The sequence below is a fragment of the Heterocephalus glaber genome, unplaced genomic scaffold (genome assembly GCF_053883595.1).
Source record: "Heterocephalus glaber isolate CG9 unplaced genomic scaffold, H.glaber_assembly_v1.0 deba00001689, whole genome shotgun sequence".
NCBI lineage: Eukaryota > Metazoa > Chordata > Mammalia > Rodentia > Bathyergidae > Heterocephalus > Heterocephalus glaber.
Window position 1 is genome coordinate 9,709,182 of NW_028258414.1, and position 12,484 is coordinate 9,721,665.

A 12,484-nucleotide genomic window follows, 5' to 3' on the forward strand; every position below is an offset into this window, starting at 1 on the left:
CAAATCAATTATAATAATTAGAAAGTGATTTTTTAAAAAATCATTTTCAGATAGCATTACAAATCTCATCATTTGTCCTAAGCGGGTCTCGATCACGTGCTTCTAACAAGTGTTGTTATTAAGCCGGCTGTATTTTATTACAAGATAGAAATTCTATTAGCAAATGGTTGTCACCTGGAAAAGCTAATGTATAATAGCATTCTGTCAGCAGTCCCATTTTTTTTTTTGTTTTTTTGGTACCGGGGATCGAACTCAGATCCTTGTGCTTGTGAGGCAGGCGCTGGAACCACTAAGCTAAATCCCCGGCCCCAGTCCCATGTTTTTTAAAACAATCCAAGGAAATTTATATAACTGCTGTTCCCCGAGAGATGCTAAGTAAATAGTACACACCCAGCAGAAAGTCTCCCAGCAAAAGCTTAACAGTAGGTAAGAGATCTTAAGATGTGAGTTCATGCATGTTTGTGAGATGAATTGTACAACCTCGCAGTCTGTTCCAAATTTACTTAATAATTTTATATGCCCTAATATCTATGTTATATTGGTCCCATTTTTGCATCCAGAGATGTAGGCTTCTTGTAATCCCACATCTCTGTTTTAGCTGACCTACTGGCTGAAGCATAACTGATTAGAAACCTTGAGACACAAATTCCCTCAGCTAGTTCCTTCCCTACCGGCACAGGCACACGTAGGGGTGGGCTGTGCAAAGTGATTTGCATCTGCTTTGAGCATCCCATGACAGAAGTGTATGAATCAAGACTCAAGTGATAGGAGGGGAGGGGCACACAAGAGGGAACCACATTATTCTTGGGAAAGTGAAATGATGAATAAATCTGGAGAACAGTCAGGAGAGAGAGTTCCCTTTGACAAATGTGACAGTTCTCCCCATGAGCTATTCTGGGCTTTTCTCCTCCTCCAACAGTGAGTGGACAAAATGCAGTACCTGTCATGACCAGCTTTTTTACATATTATTTAAAGGATACCAAAGTGAATTACTCTTCTAGAAAAAACAAAACAAAACAAGGAAAATGTATTTAATTTTGAGGCCCAGAGAGGTTTCTCTTATGTTCTCTTTGAACTGGATTTTATATCATATTGTATGGAATTTTCTTTTAAAGTAAAACTGTTAAGATTGAACTATGAAAAAGTATGACTTCCTTACCTAAAAAACTGAAACACTAGTGTGTAAAATATTTGCTGGCTTCAGTATTTCAACCAATAATTTTTAAAGCATTCTTCTAACACTAGACTATGGTAAATTTGAAATATTTGACTTTAAGTTTAAAAAATACAAGACTGACATTTGGCTGAATTATATTTACTGTAGATGCCTCAGTGTACATTATTTAATTTCAAATATTTTAAGCGATCCCATTTAAATTGTCATCAAATATATTTGGCATTGTTAATGTTATTAAATGTGAAACTTAAATAATTAATCATCTATCTAAATCATTTTTAACAAGAGAAAATAATTATTCAGACATGTTTTTACAATCTGAGGCCTGTGCTTAGCCACGATGCAGTGAGAAGTCAAACTTGAAAATAAAAATAAAGCAGTTCTGAAAAGCAGGTTTTATTTTTTCTTTTTATAAGAAACTATTGACATTCCTTTTTGCCTTCAAAGTGAAATCATATTTGGTGTAGAGGTAAACTACAGTCTCCACTGAGTGCAGCTATTGAGAATTTAGGATTAATATTCTTCTTTGTTCCAGAAGATCATTGTAATGGTGCACATTTAGACATCAAAGCATTACTTTATGAGCACAGACATGTTTTAATGTCCTATTACAGTTTGTAGACCTGTTTCTTTTGATAATGAAGATGTTGTGTCATCAAGCCTAGCCTGGCACATACAAAACATATGCTGGCAGGTTATTAAAAATTTCAGCTTCTTGATGAAAGACTATCCTGCAGGCTAAGAGTCCAGAGAAAGACTCCATTCTGGGAGAATTATTAGAAATGAGACTATGACTGTAAGCACTAAATTATGTTAATACTTACAAATAGCATCATTTGCATAGCAGTTTATGACACGATACCATGATTTTTCTCATTGGTATGTTGTAGGCAACAGATTAAAAATAGTGCTGTTTATGGGAGTTGGAGCTGTTTTGAGATTCTCTTGCATCTTATGAGTTATAGTTTTAGGGGTAGACAGGATTCATTGTAGATTCAGGTATGTATATTAAAGAATCTCTGTCTCTCTCTTCCTCTCTCTCTCTCTCTCTCTTTCCTACTTTCAAGCCAGAGTTAATTTGCTGGTTGCAGTTGAGACTTGAAACAGTCATAGAGTCAAAAAATGCTGAAGAGCCATAGTTACATTTAGAAGATCAGTATAGACATGTAAGCAATTTTGGAAAAGCAGAATGTTGCATGATAGCTACAATGAATATACATAGCTCTTTCATTTTTTCTTGGTGGCTTGGTACCAAGTCTACTCTTTTCCTCCTATCAGCTAACAAAACTTACTCCTTGCCAACTGAAACAGGTCCCTGTGAGCTCATTCACTTAAGTGCTCAGAGCTTGTTAAGGTTTGGTGAATCCATACACTTTCACCCACTCCAAATGCCCCACTTCCCAGTTGGGGGCATCTGTTTTCATTTAAAGGCTTGAACATAGGAAGGCACACTTGTGGGGAGAAGCCGTCCTCAGCACAGTCTCCCAAGACAGGCATGTTATTGTACTATCACTCCTTCCTGTAGCTTTTATCTTTTCCATTTTTCTTTTAAAGGGTAAATCTCCCCTCTCTCAATTCCTAGGACACTGGCTTTGCGGCAGTGAGCTGCCTGGTGGTGATGCTGCTCTGCAGAAGCTCTTTGTGGAGCAGCTTCGCCCGTGGAAAGAGCTACGCCATTTATGTCCAGGTTTCTCTGTGCTGGACTTTTTTTGGCGTCTGTTACCAGAGGAGTGTGAGGTGTGGAGGTCTTGGTGTCACTATTTTGCCACTTACTGAGAGAAAGAAAAATTGAATGTTCTTAAAGCTACTATTAAATAATGTCTTTTGCAAGAGCAGTTTTACCTTTCCTTATACAATATTTTGCTTCACTTTGTTAGACATTTGTTATCAGTTTGCAGATCACCAAAGCAGGGGCCGATTTGAGGCACCCAAACCTAGAAAAGGTAGAATAAACTACAGTTGTTGTTTTGTCTCTCTATAGAACTGACAAACAAAACACACTGTTAACAAAAGAGAATTACCAATCATTCTATGCCTCAAAACTCTCCATCTCCATTTTGAAGACCTCCTTCCACTCAAAATGGCCTTGTAACTGGGTCATATGAGCCACTGTAGGATGCATGAGCTGGATGCCCCGTGTGGAATTTAGTAGGCATTTATTAAGGGAGCCCAAGGGTCTTGTAACCACATAATTTTTAGAAAAGTTGAAAGATAATATAACAAAATTAAATAAACATTTAACCAAATATGTGCATAATGCCTTTCCCCAGTCCTCATTTTTGCATATTAATTTTTAAAGGTGCAGTACCTATCTCTCATAATTACAACAATAGTATGTATCTAATTAAACATCCTGTTTTAACTATTTTCCATGTTTGTACATAGTCATCACAATTAATGGCTGTATAATATTCCCACACATTGAATAATTTTAATATATTAAACCATTTACTTAGCTAGAAATTTAGGTTGTTTCTATTGGAGGGTGGAGGAGAAAAGATTTGTTTTAAATTTTGGTTTATTAGGAGAAAGACCCACAAGTAGAATGCTTTATGACTCTTGCTGCATGTACTGTATTTCTAAGAGCCAATTTCCAACCCAACTAGAGAATATGCATACCAGCTATACCACAACCTTACTAGCACTAAATATTATAAACTGTTTGTCTTTTTATTTTAGATATAAAAATGCATCTTACAGTTGCTATTATTTGGTTATTTGCAAGGGATATTCTTCATTTCCTTATTTTTTGTATTTTATATAAAAAATAACTTCTTGGTGTTAAGAAAAATCTAAGGTATCATTTTTCTTAATCATCAAACTACATATAAACAATTATTTCTTTGATCTGTACTTGTTTTTATATCCTAAACTCTTGACTTCTTAGGTTATCTTTCTGTATCTAGTGGTTGCCAGAATACTGGTCTAAGCATGTTATTAAGTTTGTTTTTCCAGTTCTGGGGATTGAACTCAGGGCCTTCACACTGAGCTACATCCCCAGCCCTTTTTGATTTTGAGATAGGATCTTGCTAAATTGCTAAGTTGCCTGGGGTGGAGTCACACTTGTGATAATCCTGCCTCAGTCTCCCAGAGTGCTTGTGCCAGCATCCCCAGCTGAGATTAAGCATTTAACAGAGCTATCAATACACTATTAAATTCTGGACATTTTCTTGTATTTAATAATAATAATTGTAGAAAACCTACCGGGTGCCAGACATTGTATTGATCATATTATGTGAATGGTCTCATCCAGGCTCAGGAAAACCCTGAGATTTCTATTCATTTACTTCCATACAAATTTGATAAGGAAGGTATCACCTGTCTGCAGGTGGAGACACTGATGTTAAGGAAGTTAAGTGACTTGCCTAAATTCGTGTAGCTGAACAATGATTATGCCTAGCTTTAAATCTACAGCTGACTGCTCCTAGCCCAATGCTTTTGCCACAGTTGGGCAACTTGATTCAGAAAGGATCCTCTGATCTGAAATCCTAAAGAGTAATTCCCCTTCAGATCCTTGCCTTTGTGACCTGTATCATGTTCTACCATTGTGGCAGGTTTTCTGCTTTCCACGGAGACTTGTGGGAAACACAAATGCCCCTGAAAGACAGCGGGTGCTCTTGGATTTCCTCCCTTTCCCACAAGACAAGCAACCTGGAAGGTGAGGAGGGCTGTCCCCACATAGGTACTTCTGCTGCAGAGGGGGAGTCCCCAGGATTCAGCTCTTGCAACCCAGATGCCTCACATACCTTTTATGGGTGATGAAAGAATTTTACATATCACCTTTTGTTCATTCATGGGATAACAGATTTTTCAGGGCCTTACTCAATTTAATATACTGCCATGGTCATTTGAGTGAGCCTATAAATTCTCAAAAAGCTTTAAGTAACTTACCTTCAAAATCAGATGTAATGTTAAAAATATTTTGAGCATTGAAAACTATAGGCAACCAAGTATTTAGGGTAGTTTTGTTTTGTTGCTTCTATTTTTTTAGTCTCTTGTCCCAGGTTGACCCAGTGGACTCCCTTTTAAGCAAAATGAGTGTTGGAATACATACAGGGTAACTCAGTAGCAGTTGGTTTGGTAAGATTCCATAGCCCAAGCACACCCAGGTTAGATACTCAAGCTTACTAGAAGGAAAGCCATAGGCAAGTTACTCCAGCTCTCCAAGTCTTCATTTCCTCTTCTGTAAATATGAATAACACTGGTATTTGTCTCTTGGGGAGGTGATGAGAATTAGAGATAATCCTGTGAATTGGCTAGCAATGTACTTAGCACGTAAGAGTTCAAGAAATGCAATCTTTTATTATTAATGTTACCATAAAATTGTATTATAACAAAATGTAAGCAACATTGATCAAGTAGATACCATTGGATCTTTCTTTGGTGATTTAGAAGGTCATTTAGGAGTCCGCAGACTTCTAGGGTATTGTTTGTGGTGCACATCAATTATCGTTAGGTAGGACTGTGGCTGTTGAAGATTCCAAATTTTGATTCAATTGTTCCTATCCTATGATTTTCCCAGATAATTCCTTTAAAAGAATACCCTTGACAGCAGTCTGGTTTCTTAATATCTGAAAATAGAAAACAGTACCACGTATTTGAACCTTCTACATGTTGAATAAAGAGGCTCAATAAAGTAGAGATTATTCTGACCAAAAGATTGAGTCTGTTTGCTTCATTTTCTGGTTCCAGTTGGTGTATTTTCTAATTAGTGTAGCAGCACGTCACCACAATCACTGGAAAGTCTTAATCATTTACATATTTTACCTTATCTCTGACAATGACTTAGAACGTTTTCTTCCAGTTCAATGGTTATTTTCATGAAGCTGCCAAGGTTGAGTTTGAGGTGCTTCTCTGTGCCTGAGGAAGATGACAGGAGAAGGAAAATTGCCTCCCCGAGTTAAATGAAAGCCAGGGTACCCCTTCTGAGGACCTATAATAATCAGCTATACAAGCTGTTGGTTTGTGTGTCCTATTGATTTAATATGCTTCTAATCAGTACATAAAGCTATGGGCCTGCAGTGTTAATTTTTCATATGCTTACAAAGTACCCTTTGATTTTCTGTCACACGTTAATTACAGCGTTTTGCCATTAAATAGGAAGCTTTGTGTAAACTAATTACTAGGTAATCATTGTCTACTGCAAGCGTGCTGTTTGTACCTTTTATTTTATTCTAAAAATGCACAGATCTCACAGTCTGGAAACATTCTACCTTCCAGCCATTAGCTCTCACTAATTCATAGCATTATTGTGGTGAGAGTGGAGGAGTTGTAATTGTTGTGGTATCAGAGCTGTTAATTACCGGAGTAAACAGTTGAAATGGTGCCAAGGTCTATTGTACAAGGCAGAGAAAAGGAGGTTTAAATGTTACTCCCACCATCTGGGGACTGGAGGAGAGGCAAATGCTTGAAAACAGCAGTGAGGCGCTATCGCCGCTCCAGCTCCAGGGTTGGCGGCCATATGGATCCAGAATATTTTGAATCAATTGAATTTAACTGCCAGTTTTTTGCACTAACAGCATGGAAGGAAGGAATAAAGCAAAAGATGAGAGGAACGAGAATTGGTTAGTGTTTTCACATCCAGGAAGTCCCCGTTGGAGTTCTTTCGGAAATGTGTGCTCTGCTGAAAACCGCAGAGCAGGCATGAGTATTTGGAACAGATTCAGAACGAGTTTTTCTCTCCTCTGACAGCGACTGCGCCATTTGCTTCCAGTCGTCTGTCCTCGGTGCCCCTGGGTGAGCCAGGGACGCCCTTGAGAAGGCTCGAACTACGGTGCCAGGTCTGGCAAAAATCCTTGATCAAAAAATCCCCACTTTGGAATTCACCGATTCATTATCCTGGCATGGTCTGTAGAAAGAAAATAATCAATATATAATGCCGCTACATCTGCCTCAAGTACACGCATCTGTGTGTGTGTGGAAATCCAAAGATGGTCCCCCTCCTTGCTGTGATTAAGAAACATACCTGCTCACCCATTCCTTTTCTATAAAATAAAAATATAAAATCTCCCAACAGTTTATTTTTTCATTCCATAAACTCACTCTTCTCCTGCACTACTTGAATGAAAAATCAAGTCCAAAAGGCACATTCTTTTGTTTTTAATTTTCAATTAAAGAGCTTTCTTTAGCACATGCAGTTTTCTCAACCAGAAATATTTCTCTAACTGAAAAGGGAGAAACCTATTATCAGTAATAATAATTATGGCTACTTTAGCTTATAGTTGATTTAAAAACTGCCTGGTTTCTACTTTAAAATATTGTGTAATCTTCAGTCATATATATTTACTTGATGTCACATATATTTCAATATAAATTTCTTGACAACAGTCTTCCAATGTTAAAAATATTTCTACTGCAACTACTTTTGAATACTGTTCCCCAACCATAAGCATATTCTTCTCTTTTTAAACTACTCTGGATTACTGTATTTATTTCTAATTATTCCTTTAGCAGATGTTGAAGTACTTCGGGTGTAGTGTAAACAACTCCTTTAAAGAAAGAGATCACAGATACACCATGAACCAAGGGCAGTGTTTGTCAGGATTTTAGGATGGCAGTTTTGTCCCTGGGGAAAATATTTTCCTGCCATTGTGTGTGTGCAAAGTTCAATTAAGAATTTCAAGAAGCACTTAATCTTTATCTATTGAAACCCCAGCATGCACCGCAACAGGGTGAGCCTAGAAAGAAAACCACAGCCTCCTGGGGTGAGGGGAAAAAAGAAACAGCAGTGTAAGTGCCAGAAAGTTGAAAGGGAATGAACCTTTCCAGTGTGTGTGGTTGGGGGCAAAGCAGTTGTGCTGAGCTTTGGCATGGAAGCACAACATATGTGCCTCAGTTGGACAAAACGCTTCTCAAGTCCAATCAACTGCGAGGCCTGAATGTTGGTGCAAGGTGAAGGACTAGATAATGAGGGACAGACTCCTCAAGAAGCAGCGAGTGGATAATGCTACATAAGTATGGAATTATATACCGCATTTTCACCATTCTGTTTAATGAGAGCCGCCACCGCAGCGAATCACTTGCCACACAGCTGAAATGGGCCATTAGCTATCAAGGGAAAATTGTCTTTGCCGCTTTCAGCAGATGGAGCAAATATTTTACAAAGCAATTTTACATACCAAAAACATTTGTGTGCCTTGGTAATGTTGGCTGTTTTACATTATGTTACCTTCTACAGCAGCATAATTTTCCATCTCATCGAAGACAAACTTGGCATTTTTGATTTTTAAATTCTCAATTAACAATTAAACATGGAGTATTAAAGCAGTCCTTAAACTTTAAGTAGGTGTGGAAAGTAGTTTATGACTTGCTGGAGCCTTTTTCATTTTTTCTTCATCTTCTCGGCGTATTTTTGCACTCTAAGGAGGGACTATTTCTAATGATTTTAATGGAAAGAAATGAATGAAAACTTCACTACTGATTGCAGAAGGAAACTAACCAGTGTAAAGGGTGATCAGAGTGTTTGCTGCCTTAAAACATTCCTCATGAACCATGGGGAGATGGTTTGGCCACCCATTTTTATCCATTTGAAATGTTTAAGCTTCAAGTAACAGAAAACTCAACTCAAAATGGCTTTAAAGATAAGAAGCCAGGCCTAGTGGTGCAGGCCTGTAGTCCCAGAACTCTGGGAGGCTGAAGCAGGAGGACTGTGAGTTCAAGCCCACCCTGGGCAACTTAGCAACTTAACAAGACCCTGACTCAAAGGAAAAAAAAAAGAAATGCTGTTCAGTGTGAAACCCCTGGGTTAAACACCCAGTGGAAGAAGAAGAAGGAGGAGGAGAAGGAGAAGGAGAAGAAGAAGGAGAAGAAAAGAACCAAATTATTATCTCAGCTATCTGAAAGTTCAAAGATTCTTCTGGCTTCAGACAGGGCTTAATTCAGTAGCTTAGTGATGACACCAAGGAAGGACCCCCTGTCTGTGCAGAACCTCAGCTCCATTCTCAGGCTGGCTGCCCTCAGAGTTGCAAGATATCTGCCAGTCACTCCTGGAGTTTGTTGAAGCAATAGGAAGAGAGAGCATCTCACCTGTAGAAGGCCCCAGTAATGCTTCCTAACATGTCATTGATTGCTGTGCCCTAACCTGAACCAAACGTAGCGGCCAAGGCAAGGCATTGGTAGTCAGGGACTCACTTTGGAGGTGAGGGTGGAATCCCTTTCGATGAATCTTGCATGGTACAGAATGTGGAAAGGGAAGTTCCTGAAAGGAAGTGCCATTAACAGCCAACAACAGATGTCCACTCTTACCACTTTTTCATAAATTTAACTGCAGATTTCACAACACCCGGGATGACTGAATCTCGCCCCAATTGACCATTTTGTGCCCACTGAGATGGGAAAGGCACAGATCCCACTGCACCAAGGCGCACTGGTATCACCTGGATTTGAATCCCAGTTTTGCTACTTCCTGGCTGTATGACAGGAAATAGGGATGAAAATATTTACATTAGACAGTGGTTGTAAAATAATAAATGTAGGACACCTGCCACATAAACTTTCAAAAAGTGAAAGTTTTTTTTTTTTTTACCTGAAAATGACTGCCATGGGAAAATGTAGCTGGTCACAGCAAACCAGCCTGCTAAATCCACCTTCAGATTTGGAATCCCTCCCTTCTCGCCATTTCTGTACCCCTGGCTGGTTGAGAGCTCTGGCACCTTCCATGGTGTCCCGCACTTTACTCCCTGAAAGAGCTGGGGTTGTGAAGAGCACTTGCCCAGGGGTCAGAGCAGCCCGAGAGTCCCTGCAGATTTGCAGTGTGATTTAAAAGCCCCTTCCTTCTTCTGTTACATGAGGCATTTGTCCTAGATGGTCCCTATGGCCACTTTCCAGGCCAACAGTGCTGCTGTGTTTTTCAGGTCACTGTCTTGCCCTTTTGACTCCATGCCACTCTCCATTTCTTTGTTTAGGATTATCAGAAGTGTCTATGAAGCAGAACCACCTGGGAAGGTCCTTTGGTTTTGCTGTGATACTTGATCTCAGCTAAAAGACTGAGAAGTGATCCCTTGGTTTTCTTTTGAACACCATTAAAAGATGTCTGATGTGGGAGATTAGAGGTCAATGGGTTATTTTACTTAATATATCACTGACAATTCAGCAAAAAGCTGCTAAAATAAGAGTCTTGGTGAGACTGATCTTGAGAGTATTCTAATTTGTAGTCCTCCTCCTTCCTTTCCCATTCTCTCCAACACACACACACACACACACACACACACACACACACACACACACACACACACGCAGATTTGGAATTTGTTTGGTTGGGAAAGCTAACTCTGTAGTAGCTTTAGTATTAATCTGAATACCTTAGTCTCTTCCCCTGAGATATCCTGAATTCCTGTCTGTCAAATATCTCTTTCTGCCCACTGTAGTGATGCACACCTATAATCCCAGCACTGGGAAGCTGAGGCAGGAGGATCAACAAGTGCAAACCCCACCTGGGCAACTCAGCAATTTAGCAAGACCATGTCTCAAGATTTTTATAAAAAATTTGAAAGGGCTAGGAATGTAGTTCAATGCAAAGGCTCTCGGTTCAATCCCCAGTACTGAACAAAAAAAAGAAAAAAAATCCTTTTCCTCAAAATTACAGTTTCTTGAAAGAAAAAAAGAGAGACAAGGCCCATGCTTGATACACAAGCAGCTCTAGGATGCATGGAGATCATTAGCGCAGGCTAATGGAGATCCTATACCTTCTGCAGATATCTTGGAACCCAGGGCCTTCACGCTGAGCTACAGGGCTCATGTAGCTTTTTTTTTTTTATTTTGAGACAAGGTCTCACTAAGTTGCACAGGGTGGGGCTGGAACTTGCAATCCTCTTGCCTCAGCCTCCCGAGTGCTGGGATAACAGATGTGCACCATCAAACATAACTGGTACATTTAAAAAACACATATGACCTGATCCCAGATCAGACTGTACTGAAACCATTCAGACCACCCTACATGGGGTTAGCCTGGCCAGAGCAAGCTCAGACCAGCCATAATGGGATCAGACTACCCAGAATAATCCCAGACCAGCTGAAACTGGCTCAGACTGTCCCTTACTGGATCAGGCTGATTGAAATCAGATCACACCAGCAGGAACCAGAGAACACTGGCTAGAACCAGATCAGACTGCCTCAAACCCGGTCAGATTGGGCAGAACTGCATCAGATCATCCCAAATCAGATCCAACAGCCAAAACCAGATAAGACCAACCAGAAAAGGAAGGAACCAGCACAGACCAGCCAGAACCACTTCAAACCAACCAGAACCAGATCAGAACAGCTGAAACTGGATACAACTGGCTCAGACTGACTGGAACCAGGTAGAACTGCCTCAGAGCAGCCAGAACCAGATCAGAGCAGCCACCAGTTTAGACCAGCAAAATCTGCACCTTCTTTTCCACATCACAGGAACAGTCTTACTTGGCAATCAGGAAACATCAGTCGTGGATGACAACGGTACTAGCAGTGACTGGGCAGAACTCACATCCTGGGCTATGCCAGCTCTTCAGGGTTTTCACTGTTTGTATGACCCATTTCCCCTTGTTTACAGTTAGGGAGGGCTGGGGCAGTGAGTTCTGTCAGTAATAAAACCACTGCTGATGGGTATCCCCTATGTCCCTACAGGTTAAGCGGTTACAGTTTGATACATGCTGTCAGTTCATGTGCAAAAAAGGTTGTCAACTGGGACTCAACCCAAAGCTGTACACAGTTGTACACAGTTGTTCACAGAGGGACTGTTCCCACATCCCCACCAGCCAGCAGCAACTCAACACTCAGCTGTCCCACAGTGGATGAATGGACAAACACAACATGGTCCATCCATGCAATGGAATATTACTCAGCCATGAAAATGAAGGAAGGACTGACACATGCTGTACTGTGGAAACATGATGCTAAGTGATAGAACCCAGACACTAATGGTCACATCTTATATGACTCCATTGATGTGAAATATCCATAACAGGGAATTCTAGAGACAGGAAGCAGATTGGTGGCTGCCAGGGGCTGGGGAAGGGAAAAGACATAGTTCATGGGGATGGGGTTTCCTTTTGGGGTGGTGGAATATTACAGAACTGGCACAGGTGGTGATTGTATAATACCACAAATGTACAGGTTGGGTATCCCTTATCTGAAGTGCTTAGGACAAGCACTGTTTTAGATTTGGAGCTTTATTCAGCTTTTGGAATTTTGCATATACCTGAGATATCTTGGGGGTGAGACCCAGTGCAAACACAGAATTCACTTATGTTTGCTGTTCACATTGTACGCATAGCCTAAGAAAGACCTTGCCAACTCCATTACTTCTCTTAGGTCAGCCCACTTAGGGTC

General features: G+C 40.1%; 1 protein-coding gene and 1 long non-coding RNA gene across 2 annotated transcripts in view; one reads left to right on the forward strand and one right to left on the reverse strand.

Moving 5' to 3' along the window:
- Iqch (IQ motif containing H) overlaps window positions 1–12,484 on the forward strand; it is a 185,722-nt gene that overhangs the window by 117,485 nt on the left and 55,753 nt on the right. The window lies entirely within an intron of this gene.
- The window catches only part of LOC106010343 (uncharacterized), a 196,337-nt gene that overhangs the window by 108,677 nt on the left and 75,176 nt on the right, over window positions 1–12,484 (reverse strand). The window contains exons 2-3 of the long non-coding RNA XR_015446482.1: window positions 5,945–6,037; window positions 5,544–5,748 (exon numbers count right to left, since the gene is read on the reverse strand). This is a non-coding gene — a long non-coding RNA (uncharacterized LOC106010343). The remainder of the gene's footprint in view (window positions 1–5,543; window positions 5,749–5,944; window positions 6,038–12,484) is intronic.